The sequence below is a fragment of the Peromyscus leucopus genome, chromosome 20 (assembly GCF_004664715.2).
Source record: "Peromyscus leucopus breed LL Stock chromosome 20, UCI_PerLeu_2.1, whole genome shotgun sequence".
In the NCBI taxonomy this organism is placed as follows: Eukaryota; Metazoa; Chordata; class Mammalia; order Rodentia; family Cricetidae; genus Peromyscus; species Peromyscus leucopus.
In genome coordinates, this window is record NC_051080.1 from 26,059,046 (window position 1) to 26,079,690 (window position 20,645).

Genomic DNA, 20,645 nt, shown 5'->3' on the forward strand with positions numbered 1-20,645 from the left:
CAAGTCACTCTTATGGCACATTGGCCAGGACTGCTCACATGGACTTGTGTCATGGTGAAGGGTTTAAAGGCAGTAGGAAGAAGCTGATTATCCTAGTCTCAAAATCTCCATCTAATCTCTTCATGCAGAGATACTAGTAGGCTGTACCCTGAGCTGACTAGTTTGACAGACACTGGAGCAAGTGGAGTGCTATGATGACTGAGGAGGCTGCACATGAGAAACTCTCAGTGCCACACCAAGTCCATCCTTGATCAACTCTATGAGCTCCTATCTGTTGGAGGCTATATGGCCCCTCAGATATATTATTTCTGCTCCTAGCAAATACTTAATCAAGGACTTGAGTAACCATGTGACAGAGTTGGAATTTAGACTTGGCATTTGTTCCCAATGTGGAATGTTCAAATGTGCATGAAAAATGTTGGGCAAGCAGGAAGAAGAATATTGGGCTGCTGCTAAAATGGTCTCAGGAGAAACAATGCCAAAGCCCCTAGTCTTTTAATCAAATTTGACATACCAGAGTAGAGTATGGTCAAGTTTTCAGCGATTGTTTCTTCTTTTGTTAGCCCAAACTCGGGCAATGAAGAGTTAGTAGAAGCCACATTTTTTTAAATATTTAATTTTGGAAACTCTGCTGAATGCTTTTAATGCTCAGATGGGCTGAGGCACAGAAGAGTTTGCAGATGGGATGTGACAAGTCCCCGCGCTCAGGTGCTCAGCCTCTGGAGGGTAGTAGACAATGTTTACATAGGTCCTTCAGTCCAGTGTATCACAAAGGTCTTTCTGGGGGAAGCAGTCTGCATAATGTGAGCCTGGAATCAGAGAAGAGATTGGGGTTCAGAAGTAAGAACTGTTTAATTTTTAAGGTTTTTATTCTAGTTTGTTTTTGTTGTTTGCCTGTTTGTTTTCTAAAGAGAGAGAAAGAAAGGGTGTGGAGTTGGGTAAGTGGAGAGGTGCAGAGCATCTGGAAGGAAATGGGAGATGGGGATTGTGATTAGAATATGATATATGAATAGGTTTTAAAAATTTAATTATATATATATATATATATATATATATATATATATATATATATATACATATATATTGTTCATTCATTTCTCATCCCTATGATAAAATACTCAAGGAATCAACTTAAAAGAGAAGGGGCTCATTTTAGCTCATGGTTTCAAAGGTTTCAGTGTGCTGATCCTCAGTTCCACCATCTTTGGGTCTGTCATAAGGAAGTACATTTTGATGGAAAGGCATGAAAAAAGCAAAGCTACTCACTTCATGCAACTAGGAAGCAGGAAGGGTGGTATGAAGACAAAGTACAACCCCTATTATATAGTCGCTTCAACTTGGTCTTTCTTTGTAATCTTTATCCCCCACCCCACCCCTGATAGCACATCAAATCATGAACACACTCATGTATTGATTCTTTCATTCATGAGCCGATCACTTCCTGAAAGGCCATAAGCTGCAAACCAAGTCTTTAGCACATGGCCTTTGGTGGATATATTAGATCCAAAATATAGCAAGGACTGTTTGAGCCTAAGGAGTTCTGAGCTCATTTCTAAGTGGTTCCTGAAATATCTAATGTGACAATGAAGAAATCCAGATAATTAACACCACAGAAATGCATTTTGTGTCCAGGGAGCTGGGCATTATTGTGGTACAAGAGAGGAACATTGGGCTCTCAGACACCTTGATCACACTTGCTCCTCTGCCTCCTCCAGTCTGTGACTTCAGACAAATCTCTCTTGCACTCCAAGCCTCAGTCTTTCTTTAAGCTCTCAGATACATGATGGTAGCAAGGCATCATGTCTTTTCTTCTTGCAGGAAATGAGACCGAGTTTCAGAGATGTGAGCAAGGGATGCTCTGGTTTGAGCATTGCAATGGCCCCGGGATGTGGCTTATCATCACTGCCCACATTTCACACCCACTCCACACACCAGGAAGACTGCCTCCCCAAGCTTGCAGGGCTGCTTGGGCAAAAGCAGGTGTTCCAATCGTGCTAGTCTTCTTCCAGACAGAGTCCCCTTCCACTTCTGCTCACACATTGGAGTGCAGAAATGTGGGTGTGAGTTCCTGAAAACGGGAAACATCACCTTCATCAGAGTGAAGACTTCTCATGCTTTAAAAATGTGTAAAACATATTGCTTCCAATAATTTCTCTAAGCACCAAAGCCATTTCACAAGTGAAGTGCCATAGGGGAGGTTATCAGCCTTTACATTCTGTGCTTTTGGAGGAGCTGAGAAGTTTCCCTCCTTTACAAAGCAATTAATATTCCATCGCTGAGGCATAATTTAGCAAGCCTATGAAAATGAAGCTTTTATCTGATGAAAAGGAAAAACTCATTTCGCCTGATTTTCATTGTTGAGGAAAGTATCCCATGATCCACTGAGTCCCGGATCACCCCAAAGTGTGCGGTCAAAAACATCTTATGTTACCAGTACCTCCAATTATTTCTGATTCAGATATTACTTTTGGAAGGTTGTGAGCAGAGCAGCCCTTATCTAGTATTCCAGTAAAGAAAACCTTCATGGGTTTAGCAGTCACCAGTTCACACACTGAGTATTAGGTGGGTAGCAACTGACTTTTATTTTTCTAGAACTCTAATGCAGATAGAACTTATTTTACTTCTATTACATCTTATAGTCTTTATTTTCAATCCTCCTGCGAACCATCCCACTCATCTCTACCCTAATTACTTCCTCCAGACTACCCAATTCTTGGTCCAGTTGCCCAGCCTCCAGGTTTACATGCAAAATCATGACTACATGGTACAGCTAGGTAATTCACCAGAAGCCAAATTGTTCTGTCACTCACCTGTGAGGACTCTCACATGCTCTATCACTCACAGTAGGACATAGGATCCACTTTCCCAGGCTTACAAGACCCTTCACATTCTACACTGTAGAAGTACCACCCAACACATGTTCCCCATTGTGGCTTAGTCTCTATCATCTAGCATATATATCTTAATGCTGGCATCCTGGCTGAGGTTCTGATCCTTTTCTAACTCTGCCAAATTCTCCTGGTTGACCCCTGGGACTAAACTTAGATAGAACTCTAAGGACCTCTGAGAAGTTTAGCCTGACCTCTCAATACCAAGGAAGGACAGTTCTTCTGTATTTTCATAGTCTTTACTACTTCTTCCCTTTTGGTCAATCACCCTAATTTGTTGTACTCATTAATTTATTCATATTCCTTATAACACATACGTTCCCATGAGCTTAGAATCATTATTATAAAAACACATGCTCAGGGCTGGAGAGATGGCTCAGCAGTTAAGAACATTTATTTCTCTTATAGAGGTCCAGGGCCCAGTTCCCAATATCCATATTGGGCAGCTCAGTCATCTGTGATTCTAGTTTTAGGGGATCCAGACTCCCTCCTCTGGCCTCTTCAGCATCTGCATGCACAGGCTGCACATAAACTCATGCAAGTACATATGCACATGCATACACACAAATACACACACGTACACACAAACACAAACATTTAAAAAAAGTGTTTCAGGATAGGTTTGCATTCAAAATTATCTGAATGAATGGATGGACATTCTGTGGATGATAAATGCCTTGTTGATGAACAGGAACAGTGCAAATAAAGAAACTACAGCTTGGTGGTTATAGTGATTGTTGCTCAACCAAGTTAAGAGTTTTCCACACACAAACTGATCATTCCTTGTGTTTTCAATGGCACAAATTCAGGGCCTTAGGCATACTATGCACTCAACACATGTCTTCAACTGAGTATCAGTGGAGAAAACTCTGGGTCCAGCTATGAATGTGTAATTTTCTGTGGGCAGGAAGCCAAATAGGACAGAAGGAAAACCAGCAGGGCCAGTGACCACTAAGTGAAGGCCACGGTCTCCATTTTTGTCCTCTCCTCTACAGTCACCTCAGGAAGGGTTGGAAGGAAGTCAAAACAGCTGTATGATCCCATTAACAACCAATAATCTAGGAATGCTGCTAAATTCATTTGAAACCGAACTAGCCATAACTCCCTACGGGTCCATTAACCTGCAGCTGAAATTAGATTACGTAGAAATAACATTAAATAAAGAGCCACAGTGTTCAGTTAATTGAAAGGCAAACTTGTGAATGAATGATGAGCTCATTCTCTTTGAAAGGCAGAATATTCCATCACCCTAAGACCCTTGGGGACCAGCCATGAGTACCCAGCTTGAGGATAACTGTAGAGAAAGCACATTCTGCAGGAGTCCTCAAAGCCTATTTATGGTTTAAAAAGAACATTTTGAAATTAAAAAAAAAAAAAAAAAAAACCTTACATGCGTTGGTATGACAGCATGGTAATGTAAGTTTAAATCTTGAGTCCAGGATCTGCTAGCTCTGAGATCTTACAGAAGTTATACACTGTCTGTGAGCTTCAGACATACTAGTCTACTGACTGGGGGAGGGGTGGCTATAACATGTGTCTCCAGCCTTGTGAGGAAGAAAGGCACAAGTAGATCATTGCAATACAAGAAAGAGGGGACCCAGAAGGGAAGAACTGTGTAGCATCAAGGAGACCCAAGACAAGAGAACTAAGGGCAACTTCTTTCTGAGTTCAACTGAGAAGGATGAGCAGGTGCAACTGTATGAGGTGCTGGGCCACTAACCCCAGCCCTGGAGACCTTTGAGGTTCCCTTCACCCCAAAATGTAAGATGGAATTCAGTCCACTCATCAGAATGCCCTGAAGGTGGGGAGTTGTACAACAGGACCAAGAGCTTCTGTACAGTGCTTACAGTTGGCAGAAGTCTTGAACAACAGTGGCTGCCTGAGCTTTGTTCCATTCGGTGCAAAGCACCCATTGTGGGTGACATCTGCCAGTTGGTATCATACTCAGCCAGGTGTCTTCATCCAATGTGCCTCACAGCCCTCGGCTTCTCTAAAGAAACACTGTACAAATATATAAAGAAAGTTGTTTTGAAGGGAGACAAAACCCTCTGAAGGCAGTTGCCTACCCCATGAGGAAACTCTCCAGGTTCAGTCCTCTGGAGCCACCAACACACCCACTGCTTTCGTGGCCTCCTGTCAATGCCAGGTTGTCTGATACCCCTAAAAATGCTAGAAAGGGTTCCAGCAGACTGAGAGGGTGGCCCAGCACAGCACACACCCAGCTTAGTAGGCTTAGTTGGCTTCTGCCTGAGGAGAAGCTGTGTCTTCTTCATGAGGCCTGCATTTGCCATTGTTTCCCAGCTGCCAGCCACCCTGTCAGTACACAGAATAGAGAGCTGGAGGGGGAAGCAACATGTTTTACTGGGAAAAGGCTTAAGAATGACTGTGACCTTGAATGCGACACTTACCTTTTCAGACTCAGGCTTGTGACTTGCTGAGAGCACTAAGTGGTAGGAGGAGGCAGAAAGAGCTCATAAGCTTGGCATTTTAATGGGCATATAGCATAAGGTCAAAAGGAAGTAGCCATTCATCCTTCCTGCTATCTCTTCCTTCCCTCCCTTCTATTCTTCCTTCTCTCTATTCCTTTCCTTCCTCCCTTCATTCTTTCATCCACTTCACCCTTTCTTCCTCTCTTTGTTCTTTTCATCCACATCATCTCTTCCTTCCCTCTCTTCCTCTCTTCATTCCCTCCCTTATACCTCCCTTCATTCTTTCTTCCCTCCTTTACGTCCCTCACTCTGTGTTCCCTTGTTTTGCTCCCTCCCTTCCACCCTTCCTCACTCCCTTCTTTTTTCCTTCCTTCCCTTCCTTCTTTCTTTTACTCCTACCATGCCTGCAGATTCATTTTCTTCCCTTCTGTCTACTAATCTTCCCATAGCCTCTCTCATCGTGGCCTCCTGAAGCCTGAGCAGAACCATCAATCACTGATCTCTTGGGCTCAAAGAGGACCAGGCATTCCTGTTCCCTCTCTTCCTGATACAACGGGGTCCTGCTGAGGACCAACTCCTCTCTGCCACAGGCAGATGGCAAGGGGAAGATGTGAGTCCCCACAGAGGAGCACAATATCTCCGATCCGGAGTCTCTCAGACTGCTCTGTCTGGGAAGGCATCCAGGAGAATTGGAAGTTCGACATGACTTGTTCAAAGTGCGGTGTATTTGTGACCCCTAAAATAATTAAGATGCAAGGTCCGTGTGAAGGACTTGAGATCTGATTGGTCTGATACATGAGGGACTGAGGCTCCAAGGGTAACAACATATGATTAGTATGAAATCCTCCCTGAACATGTGTCCTGTGGCACATTGATGAAGGTATTGTCTTTATGGCTGGACAGACTGACACTCAGATGGGCACAGTAATATTCTCAAACTTACACAGCAGGTATTAAGTAGAAAGAGGTCACGTGCCTGGTCTTCTGAATCTAAGCCAGGGTTCTTTCATTATGATATGCTGCCTTTGTGTGCTTAAAAGCCCCTGGATTTTCTACCATGCAGTCAGACAGATAACTCAAGAGTGCAAGTATAATTTTAATAATTTTGATTTTCACCATCTGGCTTCAGTGTCACTTGTACTGAAGGGTGAGCACTTTCCTTATGAAAATGTTCTTCTTCTATGAGTCTCCACCTTCCATGGGAGCACCACACTACCTACCAAACAAACAGCTCTTGATCACCCTAAACTCATCGCTTCTCAAGCTCAGACCACTTACACGAACCCCAGGCCCTTGTGCCTCTTGCACCTCCAGACATGCATGCCATCTAGCAACCTACCTCCGACTCTGTCCTTAACACTGAAATGCGGCGACTTGGAGGAGTATCTTCCATTTATGCTCTACCCATCCATCAGTGAGGTGACCTTCTAGTACTACACACAACACATTCAGCAACCACTCATTTCCCAAAGAAAGCTGCTCTAACTGAGCCAGACACAGATGTCACACCCAATATTTTTAACCCTCAATAGGTTCATAGAGGAAGACACGGGACACTTTTACAGCTAGAACACACTGCAGTCTTGCCTCCCACACTGACCCACCCTCTGTGCTTTGTCCACTGCACCACACTGTCTCCCAAGTATGGCTCAGCCCACTCCCTGCCCTTAGATGTACACCATACCCCGTTTCCAGACACATCTCATCCATGAAGTCCCTCCAGGTGGCTTTGTATCTTTCTGGTCCAATCTGGAGATGTTTCCTCCCTCCAGCTGTCATGCCAAGCCCTTTCAGGCAGGGTAGGACCCAATTTTTCAACCCACCCCATTTTCTCTATGGAGCCCTTAGCATGTGTGTGAATATCACTTCCTTCTAATGTATGTAACATATACGCATACACACACACACACACACACACACACACACACACACACACACACACACACACACACGATAAGCATGGATGAGGACCTGGAGCAGGCCCCAGGAAATGTTTCAGTTGGCTGTTAATGGGTAGGTCCTTGTTGGCTTCTTGAGGAAAATTCAAGACTTGAAATATCAACAAACAGGACTTACTCCTAATCAGCATGACTGCTGTTCTCTTAGGCCACACTAAAGAGACAGTTTCAGAAAACAGCAGTCCCTCTAGGAGCTGCAGATGGAGTAGTTGGTGTCACTTTTAGAGATCATTTTGAGCCTGGGATGCATGTTTTCCAAGGTATACAACTCTCATAATTAATCCCTTTGGTACTTCTGTGTGGTGTTGGGTCACAGTTCCAAACAGAAGATGACTCAGTGAAGGATAGGACATCTGAGGTCCATGGAGCCATGACCTCAGGCTTCTCAACATCAAGTCTAATGGAGGAAAACAGAATTTGTCCTTTCTAAATTAGTATAATGAAAATGTGGCAGCTGACCCAGACCCCAGGAAATATAGGACTCAAGATGGTGCCATCTGTGTGATGAAGGAGCCAGAATGTGGTCCCTATACTCTGTATGTAATAGTTGTGTCAACCAAGAGGCTAATCCAGGGATAGGTTGAACCCTCACCAATGGAATGTTTTCGGCATCAAATGTTTGGTTTATTTGGTCTGCTTAAAATAAACTTATAAATTCCTAGAGCATAGTTGTCTTAGTTAGGGTTACTGCTGCTGTGGTGAAACACCATGACCAAAGAAACTTGAGGTGTGGGGTTATTTGGATTGTGCCTCCACATCACAGTTCATCATCAAAGGAAGTCAGGACCAGAATTCAAGCAGGGGAGGGACCTAGAGGCATGGAAGAGTGCTGCTTACTAGCTTATCCCGAATGGCTTGCTCAACCTGATTTCTTATACAACTTTAGACCACCAACCCAGGTAAGGCACCACCCAGAGTGGGCTGGACCCTTCCCCACCAATCACTAATTAAGAAAATGCCCTATAGACTTGTCTACAGCCTTATCTTGAGGCAGTTTTTTCAAGTGAGAGTTCTTTCTCTTTGATGACTCTAGCTTGTGTCAAGTTGGCATAAAACTAGCCACTACAATAGTCAATTTTTAAAAACTGCTAGTTTTAGCTGTGTAGTTACCAGACTATATAATGGAGATATAGCACACTGAAGGGTTCTCAATAAGAGGACAAATACATCACTTACAGGCTCCATATGTTAAATCAGCCCCCATCTTAATGTGATGAAAAAGTATCCTCTGCTAAATGTATTAAAGTGATGAGGAATGTGGCCCCTAATCTCCACTTTGGCCTTATCACTGAACCTATCACTACGGTTGCTCATAAACTATCACACAGCTATAAAACAACCTCCTTGGACACAGGATCTCCTGCTTCTAGCCTTGGGCCAGCATTCAGTCAGTATAAGCCTCATGCCTGTGATGAAGTAAGAATCAACTTACTGTATATGCTAATGAACTTCAGAAAAGAAGTGCACCATTTGTATTCTATATATGACCCAGTTTACTAATTTTTAATGTTCATCATAATCTCTGAGGATCGCTGTATAATTACCAATGTTCTATTTTGGCTTTTAAAAGCCTCTCTGGCAACTGGGCAGTGGTGGCACATGCCTTAATCCCAGCACTCAGAAAGCAGAATATAGGGTGTAGAGGCAGGCAGATATCTGTGAGTTTGAGGCCAGCTTGGTCCACAAAGTGAGTTCCAGGACAGCCAGAGTGGTTACATAGAGAAGCTCTGTCTCAAAACAACCAAAACAAACAAACAAAAAGCCTCTCTGGCTTTCTGGCAAGCAGCTTATAAAGGTAACATTTAAAATTGTTTAAAAGTATAAAACATGAGTCAAATATATTTGAAGAAGTATGTTTAAAGGGACAAAGAGTCTGTGGACAGTTGAGCTATCAGTACAAGCTCTCTAACCCCTAAAGATTATCTACTTCTTGATAGAGACAGGATGAACCACACTTTGGTATCAACTCTCAAATCTGAATGGCTTAGTCATAAACATACTCTGCAGTCATGCTACATGCACAGAAAAACAGGCAGATTCGAGGTTGGTCCATTTATCTTGGTCACTAAGGAAACCAGGTCAATAGAGGCTCCATCTCAACTAAGCCTCCCATGATCACTCAGGCATGATAAAGAGAATCTGCAATCCACATGTTGACTGTTAAAACTGCCATCTGGAATTGACACACATCATTTATGTTCCCATTTAGCTGGATAAAACAGGTGATATTGCCAGACCTAACTTCAACAGGGCATGGAAGAGCAATCCTCCCAAAATTCCACAAAGGAACTGAAATGTTGGTGGACAAACAGGAGACTACCTAAACATTGATTCTGTAAGAGACCTGCATTGTAACTCATACTTGACAATGACATTCAACAGTGGTTTGGAAACATTTACTTGCATCAGCTGAATGCAGGGCTGTCTCCACAGGCACTGAAGAAAGTGAGATTCCTTTCTTTCAAGCTACACTAAACAGAAAAGGGAAGAGACTCCCAAGTCTACCTCAAGTTTATGCCACTCTTCTGGACACACAAATAGGCTATGGCCATAGAGAGAGGCAAACTGCATGTTGTGACATTAAGAGGTAGACAACACTGAACATGTTAGAGGCCAACTAGGTAGCAGGGGTGGAGTCAAGGAAGAGTGGCACTGGGTAAGGTCTTGAAGTATCTCTTGTGCTTGTCTAGCATACAAGGGCAGGGTAGATCAGTGATACCAGAAAAGGTGGCAAGGGCAAGCTACTTACATGGGTATGGCTCTCTGGCCAACCATTCAGGCCTGCTCTGTCCTAGCTTCTTCTGGAAATGGATTGTAGTACATTGTTCACATGCCTCAGTGATATGATTCCAAAGCATGTGGGAGAGCAGATCAGTAAAGGCAGATAAAAGTACTTTGCATAAGAAATACAAAAATATGATCAGCTTGCTCTAGCAAACATGAAATTATACTTTAGAAATAAGGGAATTTTGCTCAAAACAAGTCATTGCTCAATAACTAGCCAACTCTCATTAGAAGAACAGGAGAACAGAATCAAATCCTTGGTATTTGGGAACCTGTGATGAAAGTTTAAACTTTGAATCAGTACAAAAATGAATAAAGTATTTTGAAAAAAAATCACCCAAATAATTGAATAGCTAGTGGAAAATGTCCTTCTTCACATCACAACACATGTAAAAACAATACCCAAAGATATAAATGATATGTTTTAGAAGTAAACTTTGGAAAGTATTATAATAAATATTTAGAGGTAGTTTTAGTAACAGGTTGGGGAAATTGTTCCATAGAAAATTTAAAACATTTCATACTATAAAGAAAGACTGACATATTTGATTATGAAATGTTTTCTTAAATGTGCTTTTTGTGACAAATAACAAAACGAATTCAAAAGAAAAGTGACAGAGTAAGAAAAATATTTTAATATATATAATAAATGATGAATAATCAAAATATTCAGAGAGCTCTTTATAATCATTTATTTAAAATATTCATATAAACAACAGCATAATAAAAATTTTCATGTAAAAAAACCAACTAATATAAAATATATAAAAAGCTGTCAATCCCAGGAAACACCAGTGACATATTTATTGATATTTTAAAAATTAAATTTATATTAAATTATTAATGGTTAAAATAAAATTTTGCCGATTAAATCCAGTGATAGTTAAATTCTTGAAAATGAATGTTCAATGAAAATCAAACTGATCAGGAACATGCGCTAGAAAGCCAGAATGTTTGGTATCACAAACTTCTCAATGTAGCTTTCAACAACTTTATTACCTGTCTTTGTTGTACTTTATTTTAAACATGTCTGTTTCCCAGGACTACTGTGATATTAAATGTGACAACATGGGCGATGCTTTGAGCAGCGGCTGGCACACTGCAAGTACTTGGCGATGATTAGGGTTTATTACCCCCTGTCAATGAGAGCATCAAAGTTAAAAATGCATAGCAGTTTCATTTATAGAATGGTGCCCTGCAGAAATAACCAGCCATGGGCATAAATTTCATTTTACAAGAATATCCATTTCAACATTTTAATGGTAAAAATTTATAGACTAACTTAGGTGTTAATTAAAAGGGAGGAGTTGCATAAATTTTGGTGACCTTTTCTTTGTACAGCATCATGCAACTATTTATAAAGAATGGGCTGGATCTGTATTTATTGAGATACAAGAATCTGTATGTACATATCTAGGGATATATGAAAAACAAAAGTCAGAGGCTCATTCCAATAGTGTGAAATCTTAGAAGTCATGAAGAGGAAAGGGGAATATGAGAATGGAGACTTCAGCAGGGAGAATGGGAAGGGTAGGAAGCAGAAAGGGTAGAAGACATAACTGTTATTAAGGATGTTTAAAAGTTGGAGACCCACTGTTTTATAATCTTCTTATATGCGTGTGTTTATACATTAATATAAAAGAGTTTTATTTGGGTCACCTGGGAGGATATTATGCTTCTCCCAGAAGCCATAGGCTGTGGAATAAAAATACCCAATTGCCAGATGTTAGATACCTCCTCTCAAGTTGTTCATAAAGCCTGTTTTAAAGGACCCTTCCCCAAACAATTGATATTACTATTGTTCTTTGTTGTTCATCAGAAGCCTACTGAAGACACTATACACTTTGATTATAGGATGTGGAGAAATCAAGTTGGAACTGACAACTGGAACATCTTGACCTCAGGTTCCTAGAATAGAGTTGGGTAATTGTCTATGGGTGTCTCCATCAACAAGATCAAATTCTAGTCAAACCTAAAACGACCTCAGCAAGAAAATGAAATGGAAGAATCTTTGCATTGTCTTGTCCTGATATACTGATCAGGAAGTTTTGTCCCTACTGGCCAGCATTCATAGTACCAGAGGGTGCTATACTAGGTTAAAGAGGGAAAAAACAGTAAACGTCCTACCCAGCTGTGCATCCTATGAGCTACAATAACAACTAATATAGCATGATATGCTTATGGGTACAATAGTGGTACAGATGTTTTATAGTTAGCCAGCAGATTTCTGACTCGTCTTAAGTCCCACTCCACTGGGAGAAACTCATTCCTGATACTGTAAATCTGGCCAAAAATTCCATGGTTGTGAAGCTCAAAATTGCCAGGGGTGAACCTATTACTATTATTCTACTAAATGATCATAAAATCAAACTTACCTCTAAATTCATATCTCTATTACTACAGATTGGTACAGGTCTCAGACCTCATCAGAGAAATTCCTTGTTTAACAGACAGGATTTGATGTAGAAACTCACAACTGGTTGAAGTGCAAAGCATAAATGTCTGTGGAGTGCCCAGCCACAAATGGGACATTTATGTCACAATTCTTCTCTTAAAGCCCAGAGACCATCATGGAAGATGAAGGTAGGCAGTTTGTAAGAGCCAGAGGTTGAGGAGAACTCAAATGAAACAGTATCATCTGGACATGGCAGGACTGTTGTACTCATGAATTTCCAGCAGCTGCAGGTTGACTACACAAGACTTGCACAAGATCTAGCAGGTCAGCAGTCCTGAATGAGGGGTTAGGAGCTCACCAATCACCCATTGACAGCTGATGGTTTCTGGGGGAGGAAAAGACAGCTTTCTTTAAGGATGTAGGCCCTGGGCAGGCCAACCACACTCCAGGGAATGGCCCCATACCCATGCATATGTGGGAAGCATGAATTGGACGTGGTGGGTTATAAAACAAGAGGATACAAAGTTGAGAGTGGGTGCTGAAGCCCAGTCTGGTCTGCCCCATTCTCACTGTCCCTTTCCCAGTGTCTGCATGCCTTCTTTTCTGGGTCTCTCTGCAGTCAGTGGTTGTTCTTGGATTTTTTTTCCTTAGTAAAGCATGTAACACTTAAGTTTACTTCTTTATCAAGATCTTTATTGTTTTCCTTTTCTCCCAACAAAAACTGGTTTTTGAAACCAATTCAGTTGTGCTATTGTTAAGCTTGCAGGCAAGCTGCTGACAGCCAGAGTCTCACAACCATGGTTGCAGAAGGGTGAGGGGGCAGTGAACACTACAGAGAACCCAGAGACCAAGCTCTGTCCTTGCTAACTGTTGGACCCAGAACTCACCTTCCAGGAGCCTCAGGGAGGCTCAGAGCACAGGCCAGTTGGAACCTTCTCAGAGCTCAATGTAATTTTGATGGTGATGAGGCTCAAAACCATGGACCATGGAGAAAGAAAAAAATCCTGAAGATCAATCCCCAATTCCTTTGTTTTGAGAGCTCAAAATGTCCAGGGAGAGCAGCTTGGTTATTGGCTCATCATAGTGTCTAGTGGGGCACAGGGTCTAGAACCACACACTGCTGTGCTGAAGGCGCATGAGGCCAAGTTAGAAGCCATTGAGAGCCCTGTCTCCTCTCTATAGGAAAGAGCATCTTGAGAAGTGTGACTGGCTTAAGACAGGAGTGGGAGCCATTGTAGATACGTAGTTAGAAGCTCTGAAAGAGCCCACACCCCACGTCCTCCCAGAAACGCATCTGCCCATCACTGCAGAGTTGAGCAGATGTGGGCTCAAAGCTTTGATCTATCAATGATGGATTTTGAGATTTGAGATTTTTTAAAGACAGCCCATGTCTTCACACAAGCAGTTCTCAGTTTCTAGGGTTCTTCTCTCTCCTCCTTGCCTGTATTCCTGTCACTCCTGCCCTTTACCATCCACTCCATGGTCTCCCTCTTCAGTGCTTCTTGCCTCTTCTTCTTTTGTTGGTGTGCCCATCCTAGATTAATGCTGAACCACAATATTCTTTCTCCTCTTCTATCTCCAATGGAAGACAATGGGCTGTAGTTCAGGTAGATTAGAGCTGTGTGTATCTCCATAGCTCTGGGTACAGCAAGTGGCTAAGAAGCATGCAGTATGAGAAGATATCTACAGTACAACCCGAGGGCTGTGGGAGAACAGGAGATGGTGTACACTTTACATGGTCCCTGTCCTGATCCATTTCTTACAGATGTAGAATTCACCCTCTGCGAGCATTGAGTACAGCACTTTTCGTAGACCGTTGCTCTCTCAAAACAGCTAATGAAATCTCCAGAATGAACTTTCTGTTAGTCCTTTACAACTTAGTATGAAACTGACAGTGCATTTCCTGTTTCTCTTTAGTTTTCCTCCTTGTAAAATCTTGTGTGAATCAAACAGTCAACAATTAAGAGAAGAGGGGGAGAATATAGAGGATACATTAAACGATGGCCATCTTCTATGAAAACACCAGGCACTCACAACCTCCCTTCCTAACCTAGGCACTCTTCTCTTGGGCATCTCCCTCTCCTTTGAAGCCCCAGGAGAACAGGATCCCAGCAGGCGCTTTGCTTTCTTCACACCTACATCTCTATCTTGCCAGCCAGAGGCAGTTTGTTTCTTTGTTTCTGTGCTAAGAGGCAGCAGCCTTGTTTGGAGGGAGGTGTGAACAAACAGACCTGAGGCAATTCTTCCTCCCTCCACCCCAACAGCTGCTGTTGCCTCATTCTCTCCTCCTTCCTCCCTCGGCACTTTCTAATACCAGGAACAATGCACAGGCTGACAGTTCCGAATCTCTCCTGGATTCACTGCCGAGTTCTACAACCCTGTGGCTTGGCTTCTCCATGTGTGACAATGTTCTAAGGGTGTTGTCATCTCCACTATGCAGTCAGTTCTAGCAGATGGACCAGTGTGGGCATGTCATGGTTCAGTCGAATGCGTCTTACGTTTATTGACAGTGGACACTACAGTGATAGAAAGCCTGTGAGGAAGTTTATGGGAAGTATTAGGTGAGGCAATGTAGCCATCGGGGTGGGGATTATATGCCACAAGACAATCTGTCCACATTTGGAAGACACACTCCTGACCTGTAGGGTAGGATTACCTTCTTGGACCCTACTATCTAAAGTTTTGGAGATTAGAGTTCAGCCCATTGGGTCTTATTCAGATAAGAGATCATTCTGGTTTGTGTCTGGGTTTCTCACACCCACATAGGGTCAGGTTTTGAATGCTTGTTCCATAGTTGGTGATGTCAGGTTAAGGGGCTAGGGAACCACTAAAAAGATGGGGTCTATCTGGAGAAAGTGGGTCACTGGGAGTGAAACTCTGAAGGTGACATGAAGCCTTTGGGTCCTATCTCACCTTTTTGACTATGGTGTGAGCAGCTTCTCTCACATGCTCCCGTTGGTGTGGACTACACCGCTCTGCCCTATCTTCACCGTGGTGTATCTGTCCTCTTGAAGTTGTCTCTGTCAGGTATTGTAGTCACTTCACAGCAACACAAGATCCCAAGTCAAGACTTTGTTATTCTGATTCCGGGGGAGAGGGGGAGGACGTGGGCTTTGGAGGCAGGCCTTCCAGACACAAATTTCAACAACTTCACTGGATTTGCAGAACTTGGCACAACTTAGTTGCAATATTTTCCCTCATCTCTAAGTGTAGATGATGAGGGTGGCAACCCTGTAGTGGAGGGGTAAGGCTGTAAATTGAAGGTACATCAATATATGCACTATACATTAGTAAGAATGGAAGTACAAACTGCATCAGACTGAACCATCTTGAAAGAAATAAGGGAGAGAATAAATTTCTGCCAGGTGCTGCATCCTATACTAAGTGCCATATATCTTTTTTCCCTGGGTTAGACCCCAGAAGTCTTCCATAGGTCTGTGATACCCACCTTCATGTCAGGACATAAAAAGCACATAAATAAAGTATCTGCTCCAAGATGCCACTTTGGTATGAGGTCACAGCATTTCTATCCATGCTCGTGAGATTCCTAATCTCCGTTCTCTTCCCTTCCATGTAGAAGCCATTCTGGTTACATTCTGGGTACCCTGTTCTCCTCTGTCTGTTTAACTCACCTGGATGGATTTTAATCTCGTCTTGGGTCCAGACTTATAGCAGGGTTAGCTGTGAATCTGTGATGTTAACTGGGAGTCCTGCAATAAGCAGAAGCTTTCAGATTTGGGTGCCATGGTCAGCAGGGTGACCTCTGAGATCTCTTCCCCCGGTTGTCTGAGTATAGTCTCATGAGAGGCGAGAGTAAAAGTAATTATCAAATTACAAGAAGAAAGTGCCTCGATAGGAAAAGGCTAGCACTTTCAGAGGGATGTATAATTAAAGCCCAGTAGATTAAAATCCCTTTAAGAAATGAGTAATACAAAGATTAAGGCTCATCTGATATAGCTTCCTGAATGGCTGCTCAAAGATTTATAGGCAAAGGATAAATCAGCTCTGGAGAGAGGAGAAAGTGCATCTTGCTGATAGCTTGCATCTCACAATGGAAGGTATGTGTGCAGGAAAGGAGCTGGCTGCAGTATCAGGCCAGGATCAGAGGCTTTTCTTCAAATCCATTCTAAGGTGAAAGGGAAGAGAACCCCTTCCTGCAAGCAGGCCAAGGACAGTAGTGTCCAGCTAAGGATCTGACATGCTGAATTCCTTTCTGAGTAAGTTATCCTTTTTTTTTTTTTTTCATGCACAGAAAATGAGCAAAGAAACTTAGAGTAATTAGGAGGTAATGAAGTTGTCAGAATAAGCTATTGACCAAAGAGCAGACAAGGGAGGAGATGAAAAATTTAAACGTTTCTAATTTAGCTGATGTGGAAGCTGCACATCCTTCGGCCATATGGGAATCATCCTCAGTGTCTAATGAATGAGATTTCTGGGCAATGCAGGGAGCATCCCAGAAGGCAACGGAAAAAGGAACTGGAATCAAAGTCCAAAATGATAATGGTGAGAATAATATAAATTATAATCAGTCCCTGACGGTTTTTATCCATTTTTGCAAAGCGCTTGGGAATATATTATCTCATTCAATTTTCACAGAAACAAGAGAAGAGAAACATCTATAGATGTGAGTATGGAAAATCTGCTGACAGGTTGGTGTTTTGGAGCAAGGTGCACAGGATAGTGTCTGCAACACAGAAAATGTCTGATACTGATACTGAGTTCAAAGATGGGAAAACAAAAACAAACACCTCCTTTTACCATCAGAAAAAAATCTCAGTACAGTATTCCTAACATAAGAGCAAGGCGGGAGGGGTAGGGGGTTGAATATATTTTCACTTCAAAAGAAGCCTGGTACCCAACAACCACACACTGTGAGCAATATATTTGTGAACTTCTTAGGGTAGGGATTCACTCATATTCTTATGACCATTGAGTGCAGCAGCTTTTACACATCTCCCAGGCTCTTCTAGCTTCAACAGGACCTCAGCAGAATGTGCTTTCTCCCTTCATCCTCCATAGGATAAGACTTCCTGTGGTCCAGCTCACCAGCAACTGCCACTGTCGGCCTAGGAAGGTTCTTTGAGTGCTGCTCTGTGAGATCACAGTGGCCAGAACATTCTGAGGGAGTGCTGGGGGGTCTAGAAGGGCACACAGCAGGATTGGCTTCCTAGGAACCTGTGGGGAGAGGCCAAGGAAGCCTAGGCTTCTCCCCACAGCACTAGGAGGAAGGAGCAGAGAAACAGGCATGTGGGTGGCCTGTGTCCTTTGTCCCTGATCTCAGATGGTGGTGTCTTCCAGTCATGTGCCCCAGGAATACAAATGAACTCCTTTGAACAAAGGTAAGCCAACTTGAGGTGATGGGGCAGGAGTAAAAGAAACCTAAGGAGGAGGATTTGTGGACCACTTCTCAGCCCCTCCTTCAATGTCTGCTCAGTTCTGCTTCCTTTCTCATCTCCTCCACATGAACTCAGAGGTTCACACCCCAAAATATGAGGCTTCCAAAACTCACTATCCTGCCTTCCAGCTTTTGTTCACCTTGCAGCTAATTCCCACCAGTGCCCCCACCCTTAGGAAACCTTCAGTTGAAGTGTTTCCTGCCCCACCGATGATGTCCTCTGTTCCTCTTGCCTGGCTGTGAGTCTACAGCCATACAACTCCTTCTGTGATATTAGTGATCCCCTCCATCTCACCCCCCACTGACCATCTTATCATTGTATTTGCTCAGAAAACTCGAAACTCCAATAAAATACATTTGTCCTTCTATTATCACCCAGTAAGATAAGGCTAGAGACAAACCCACAGTGGGAGTGACCAAATCCATAACCACAAACCTGAAGTTTCAGGGACTCCCTTACTGCTGGCAGGAAACAGCTTTGAACATTAGTCTCTTCTCTCCCGGGTGACCAGCCAAAACTGTTCCCACAAGCTCCCAGCACTTGATTCCCCACTTCTTGTTCACAGTGGGTGGTATTGCTCCCGACCAAGAGAATACCCAGCTTAGCAGAACTTCCATGGACTTCCTCCTTCCACACTACATAACTGACGTAACCCTTCCACTGGTACACAACTACCCGAACTCACTGCTCTGCTTTCTCACCTGGGCAGGTTCTGGACTTTTTACTGCTATATCCACTAGAGAAGGGATTGGTTCAAATGGACTGTGTTTTCCAGATTCCCAGTATCATTCTAGCCAGATAATTCTGCCCAAAGGGAAGCAATACTGTGCTGTATACTGATAGGGAAAGTCTTAGGTTACTTACTCTTCCTGCAAAAAGACAAACCAGAGGGATCTTTAAGTAGAGGTCATGCATAGCACCCACTGCAGTGAGGATTTATGGATTTATACTTATTGCCAAGCACAACAAGGTGTATGCATTAGCTATCAACACCATTTTGTGTGTCTATCATACCCTAACGAAGTGTTTCTTTAACATGTTGTAAATATGTAAAGCAATCTCTCTTCCCGGTTAAATCCTGAACAATTCATTTTATAGAATTAAACATAAGGTTTATCTTCTACCTTTTGGCTTAAGAGTCTGATTACATTCATGATAATTTTCAGACCCCTTCAAAAGGGATTCTGCTTTTTAAACTAGTTGAAGATGTTTGAAGAGTCATAATATGAATTCCTTGGTCCATTCTTTCAAGCCATTGTTAGTGGTGTCAGTCACTGCCCTGCCCTGCCCCCAAGATCCAATAAATGTTTTCCTTGACATGGAAACAGATAACTGGCTTTGTGTAAATTAATTAGAATGTGTGGGCCTGAGAATCATGGGTGGACCTGGGAATGGGACCTCCCACTACAACAGCAAGTTATGCCCTTGTAGGGTCTTATGTCCTGTCCCCTAAAGAATGATTTCTGCCAGAAATCTTACGTCTCATGTAAGGATACTTCCCCCAGAGGCCCCAGCACTGGCTTGTTTAAGTGGTAGTGGAAGCTGACAGTTGGTTATTATTGCCATTGAGGCAACAGGCAAAATAGGAGTCTGGTATACTGAAGACGTACTGAATCCTATTACCACGGGACACTGGATGTTTGCTGCAAAATGAAAACAGGAAGATCTATGTCCTTTCCCTGGACACGGGGGCATGGCATAGAATTCCTATGTTCAGTAGCAAAACCCATTGTGAAAGTATAGAAACCTGTAAAGGAAGGCTTATAAAGTATCCAGACCTGCAGGAATAGAGTGTGTGCTGGGATCTGCTCCTAGAAAAAACAAACAAACAAACAAACAAAAACCCAGGGCGACAGAACAGAGCCAACAGCAAACTAAAATACTGATAAAGAGCCAGGGGAATGTGGGACAGTGAGTTAATGAACATTGATCACAGAGGACGAGTTACAGAGACACTGACCAGCTCTCCATTCTTGTTAGGTTCAAAGCAAGCAATGGCTGCTTTTATCTTTCCTTTTTCTGCCATCTCGTGATTTCTGTTATTTGGTCACAGTGATGAGGAAAAATAAGCACTATAGATACTGTATAACTCTTAAGACCAAGCCATCTTTGAATCCTGTTGCCATGAGCCATCTCTCTACCCTGGAGCCCCTGGGTTCATAGGAAGTCCAAACATGGGATAGAGAGAGAACAGACTGAGCAGGACAGCATCATCTCACCTCCAGCCAAAACGATCCACCTGCCCTCCTCTACACCAGGGACCCACCCTCACTGAGGCCTCTGGAGTATGATAGGCTATGCTGGACAAACCAAGGCTAGTTTATAGACTATCAAAGCAGAATAGGGCTGGAGAGAGGCTCAGCTGTAAGCACATTTCCTGCTCTTGCAAAGGACCAGAGTTTGCTTCGTGGCACTCATAAAGGTGGCTCATAACTTCCTGCAACTCCAGTACCTAGGGATCCAATGTCCTCCTCTGGCCTCTTTGGGCACTGGCACCCAGTGCACATAGTAATAACAAGCAGTCATACACAGATACTCATAGAAATTAAGAAGTGATAAGTAAATGGAACAGTCTTCTAAAGTAATTACTTTAATTGTATAAATTTATGGGATACACACAGTATGAAAACTCAGCATAAGTATTCAGTGTATAATGATCAAATCAGGAGAATTAACATTTGTATCTTAAAAACCTTGATAATTACATAATAGCTGTGCATACTTATGAGGTACAGCATGGTATTTCAACCCATGTATACCATATGTTCTGATCAAGTCAGGGTAATTAGCGTTTC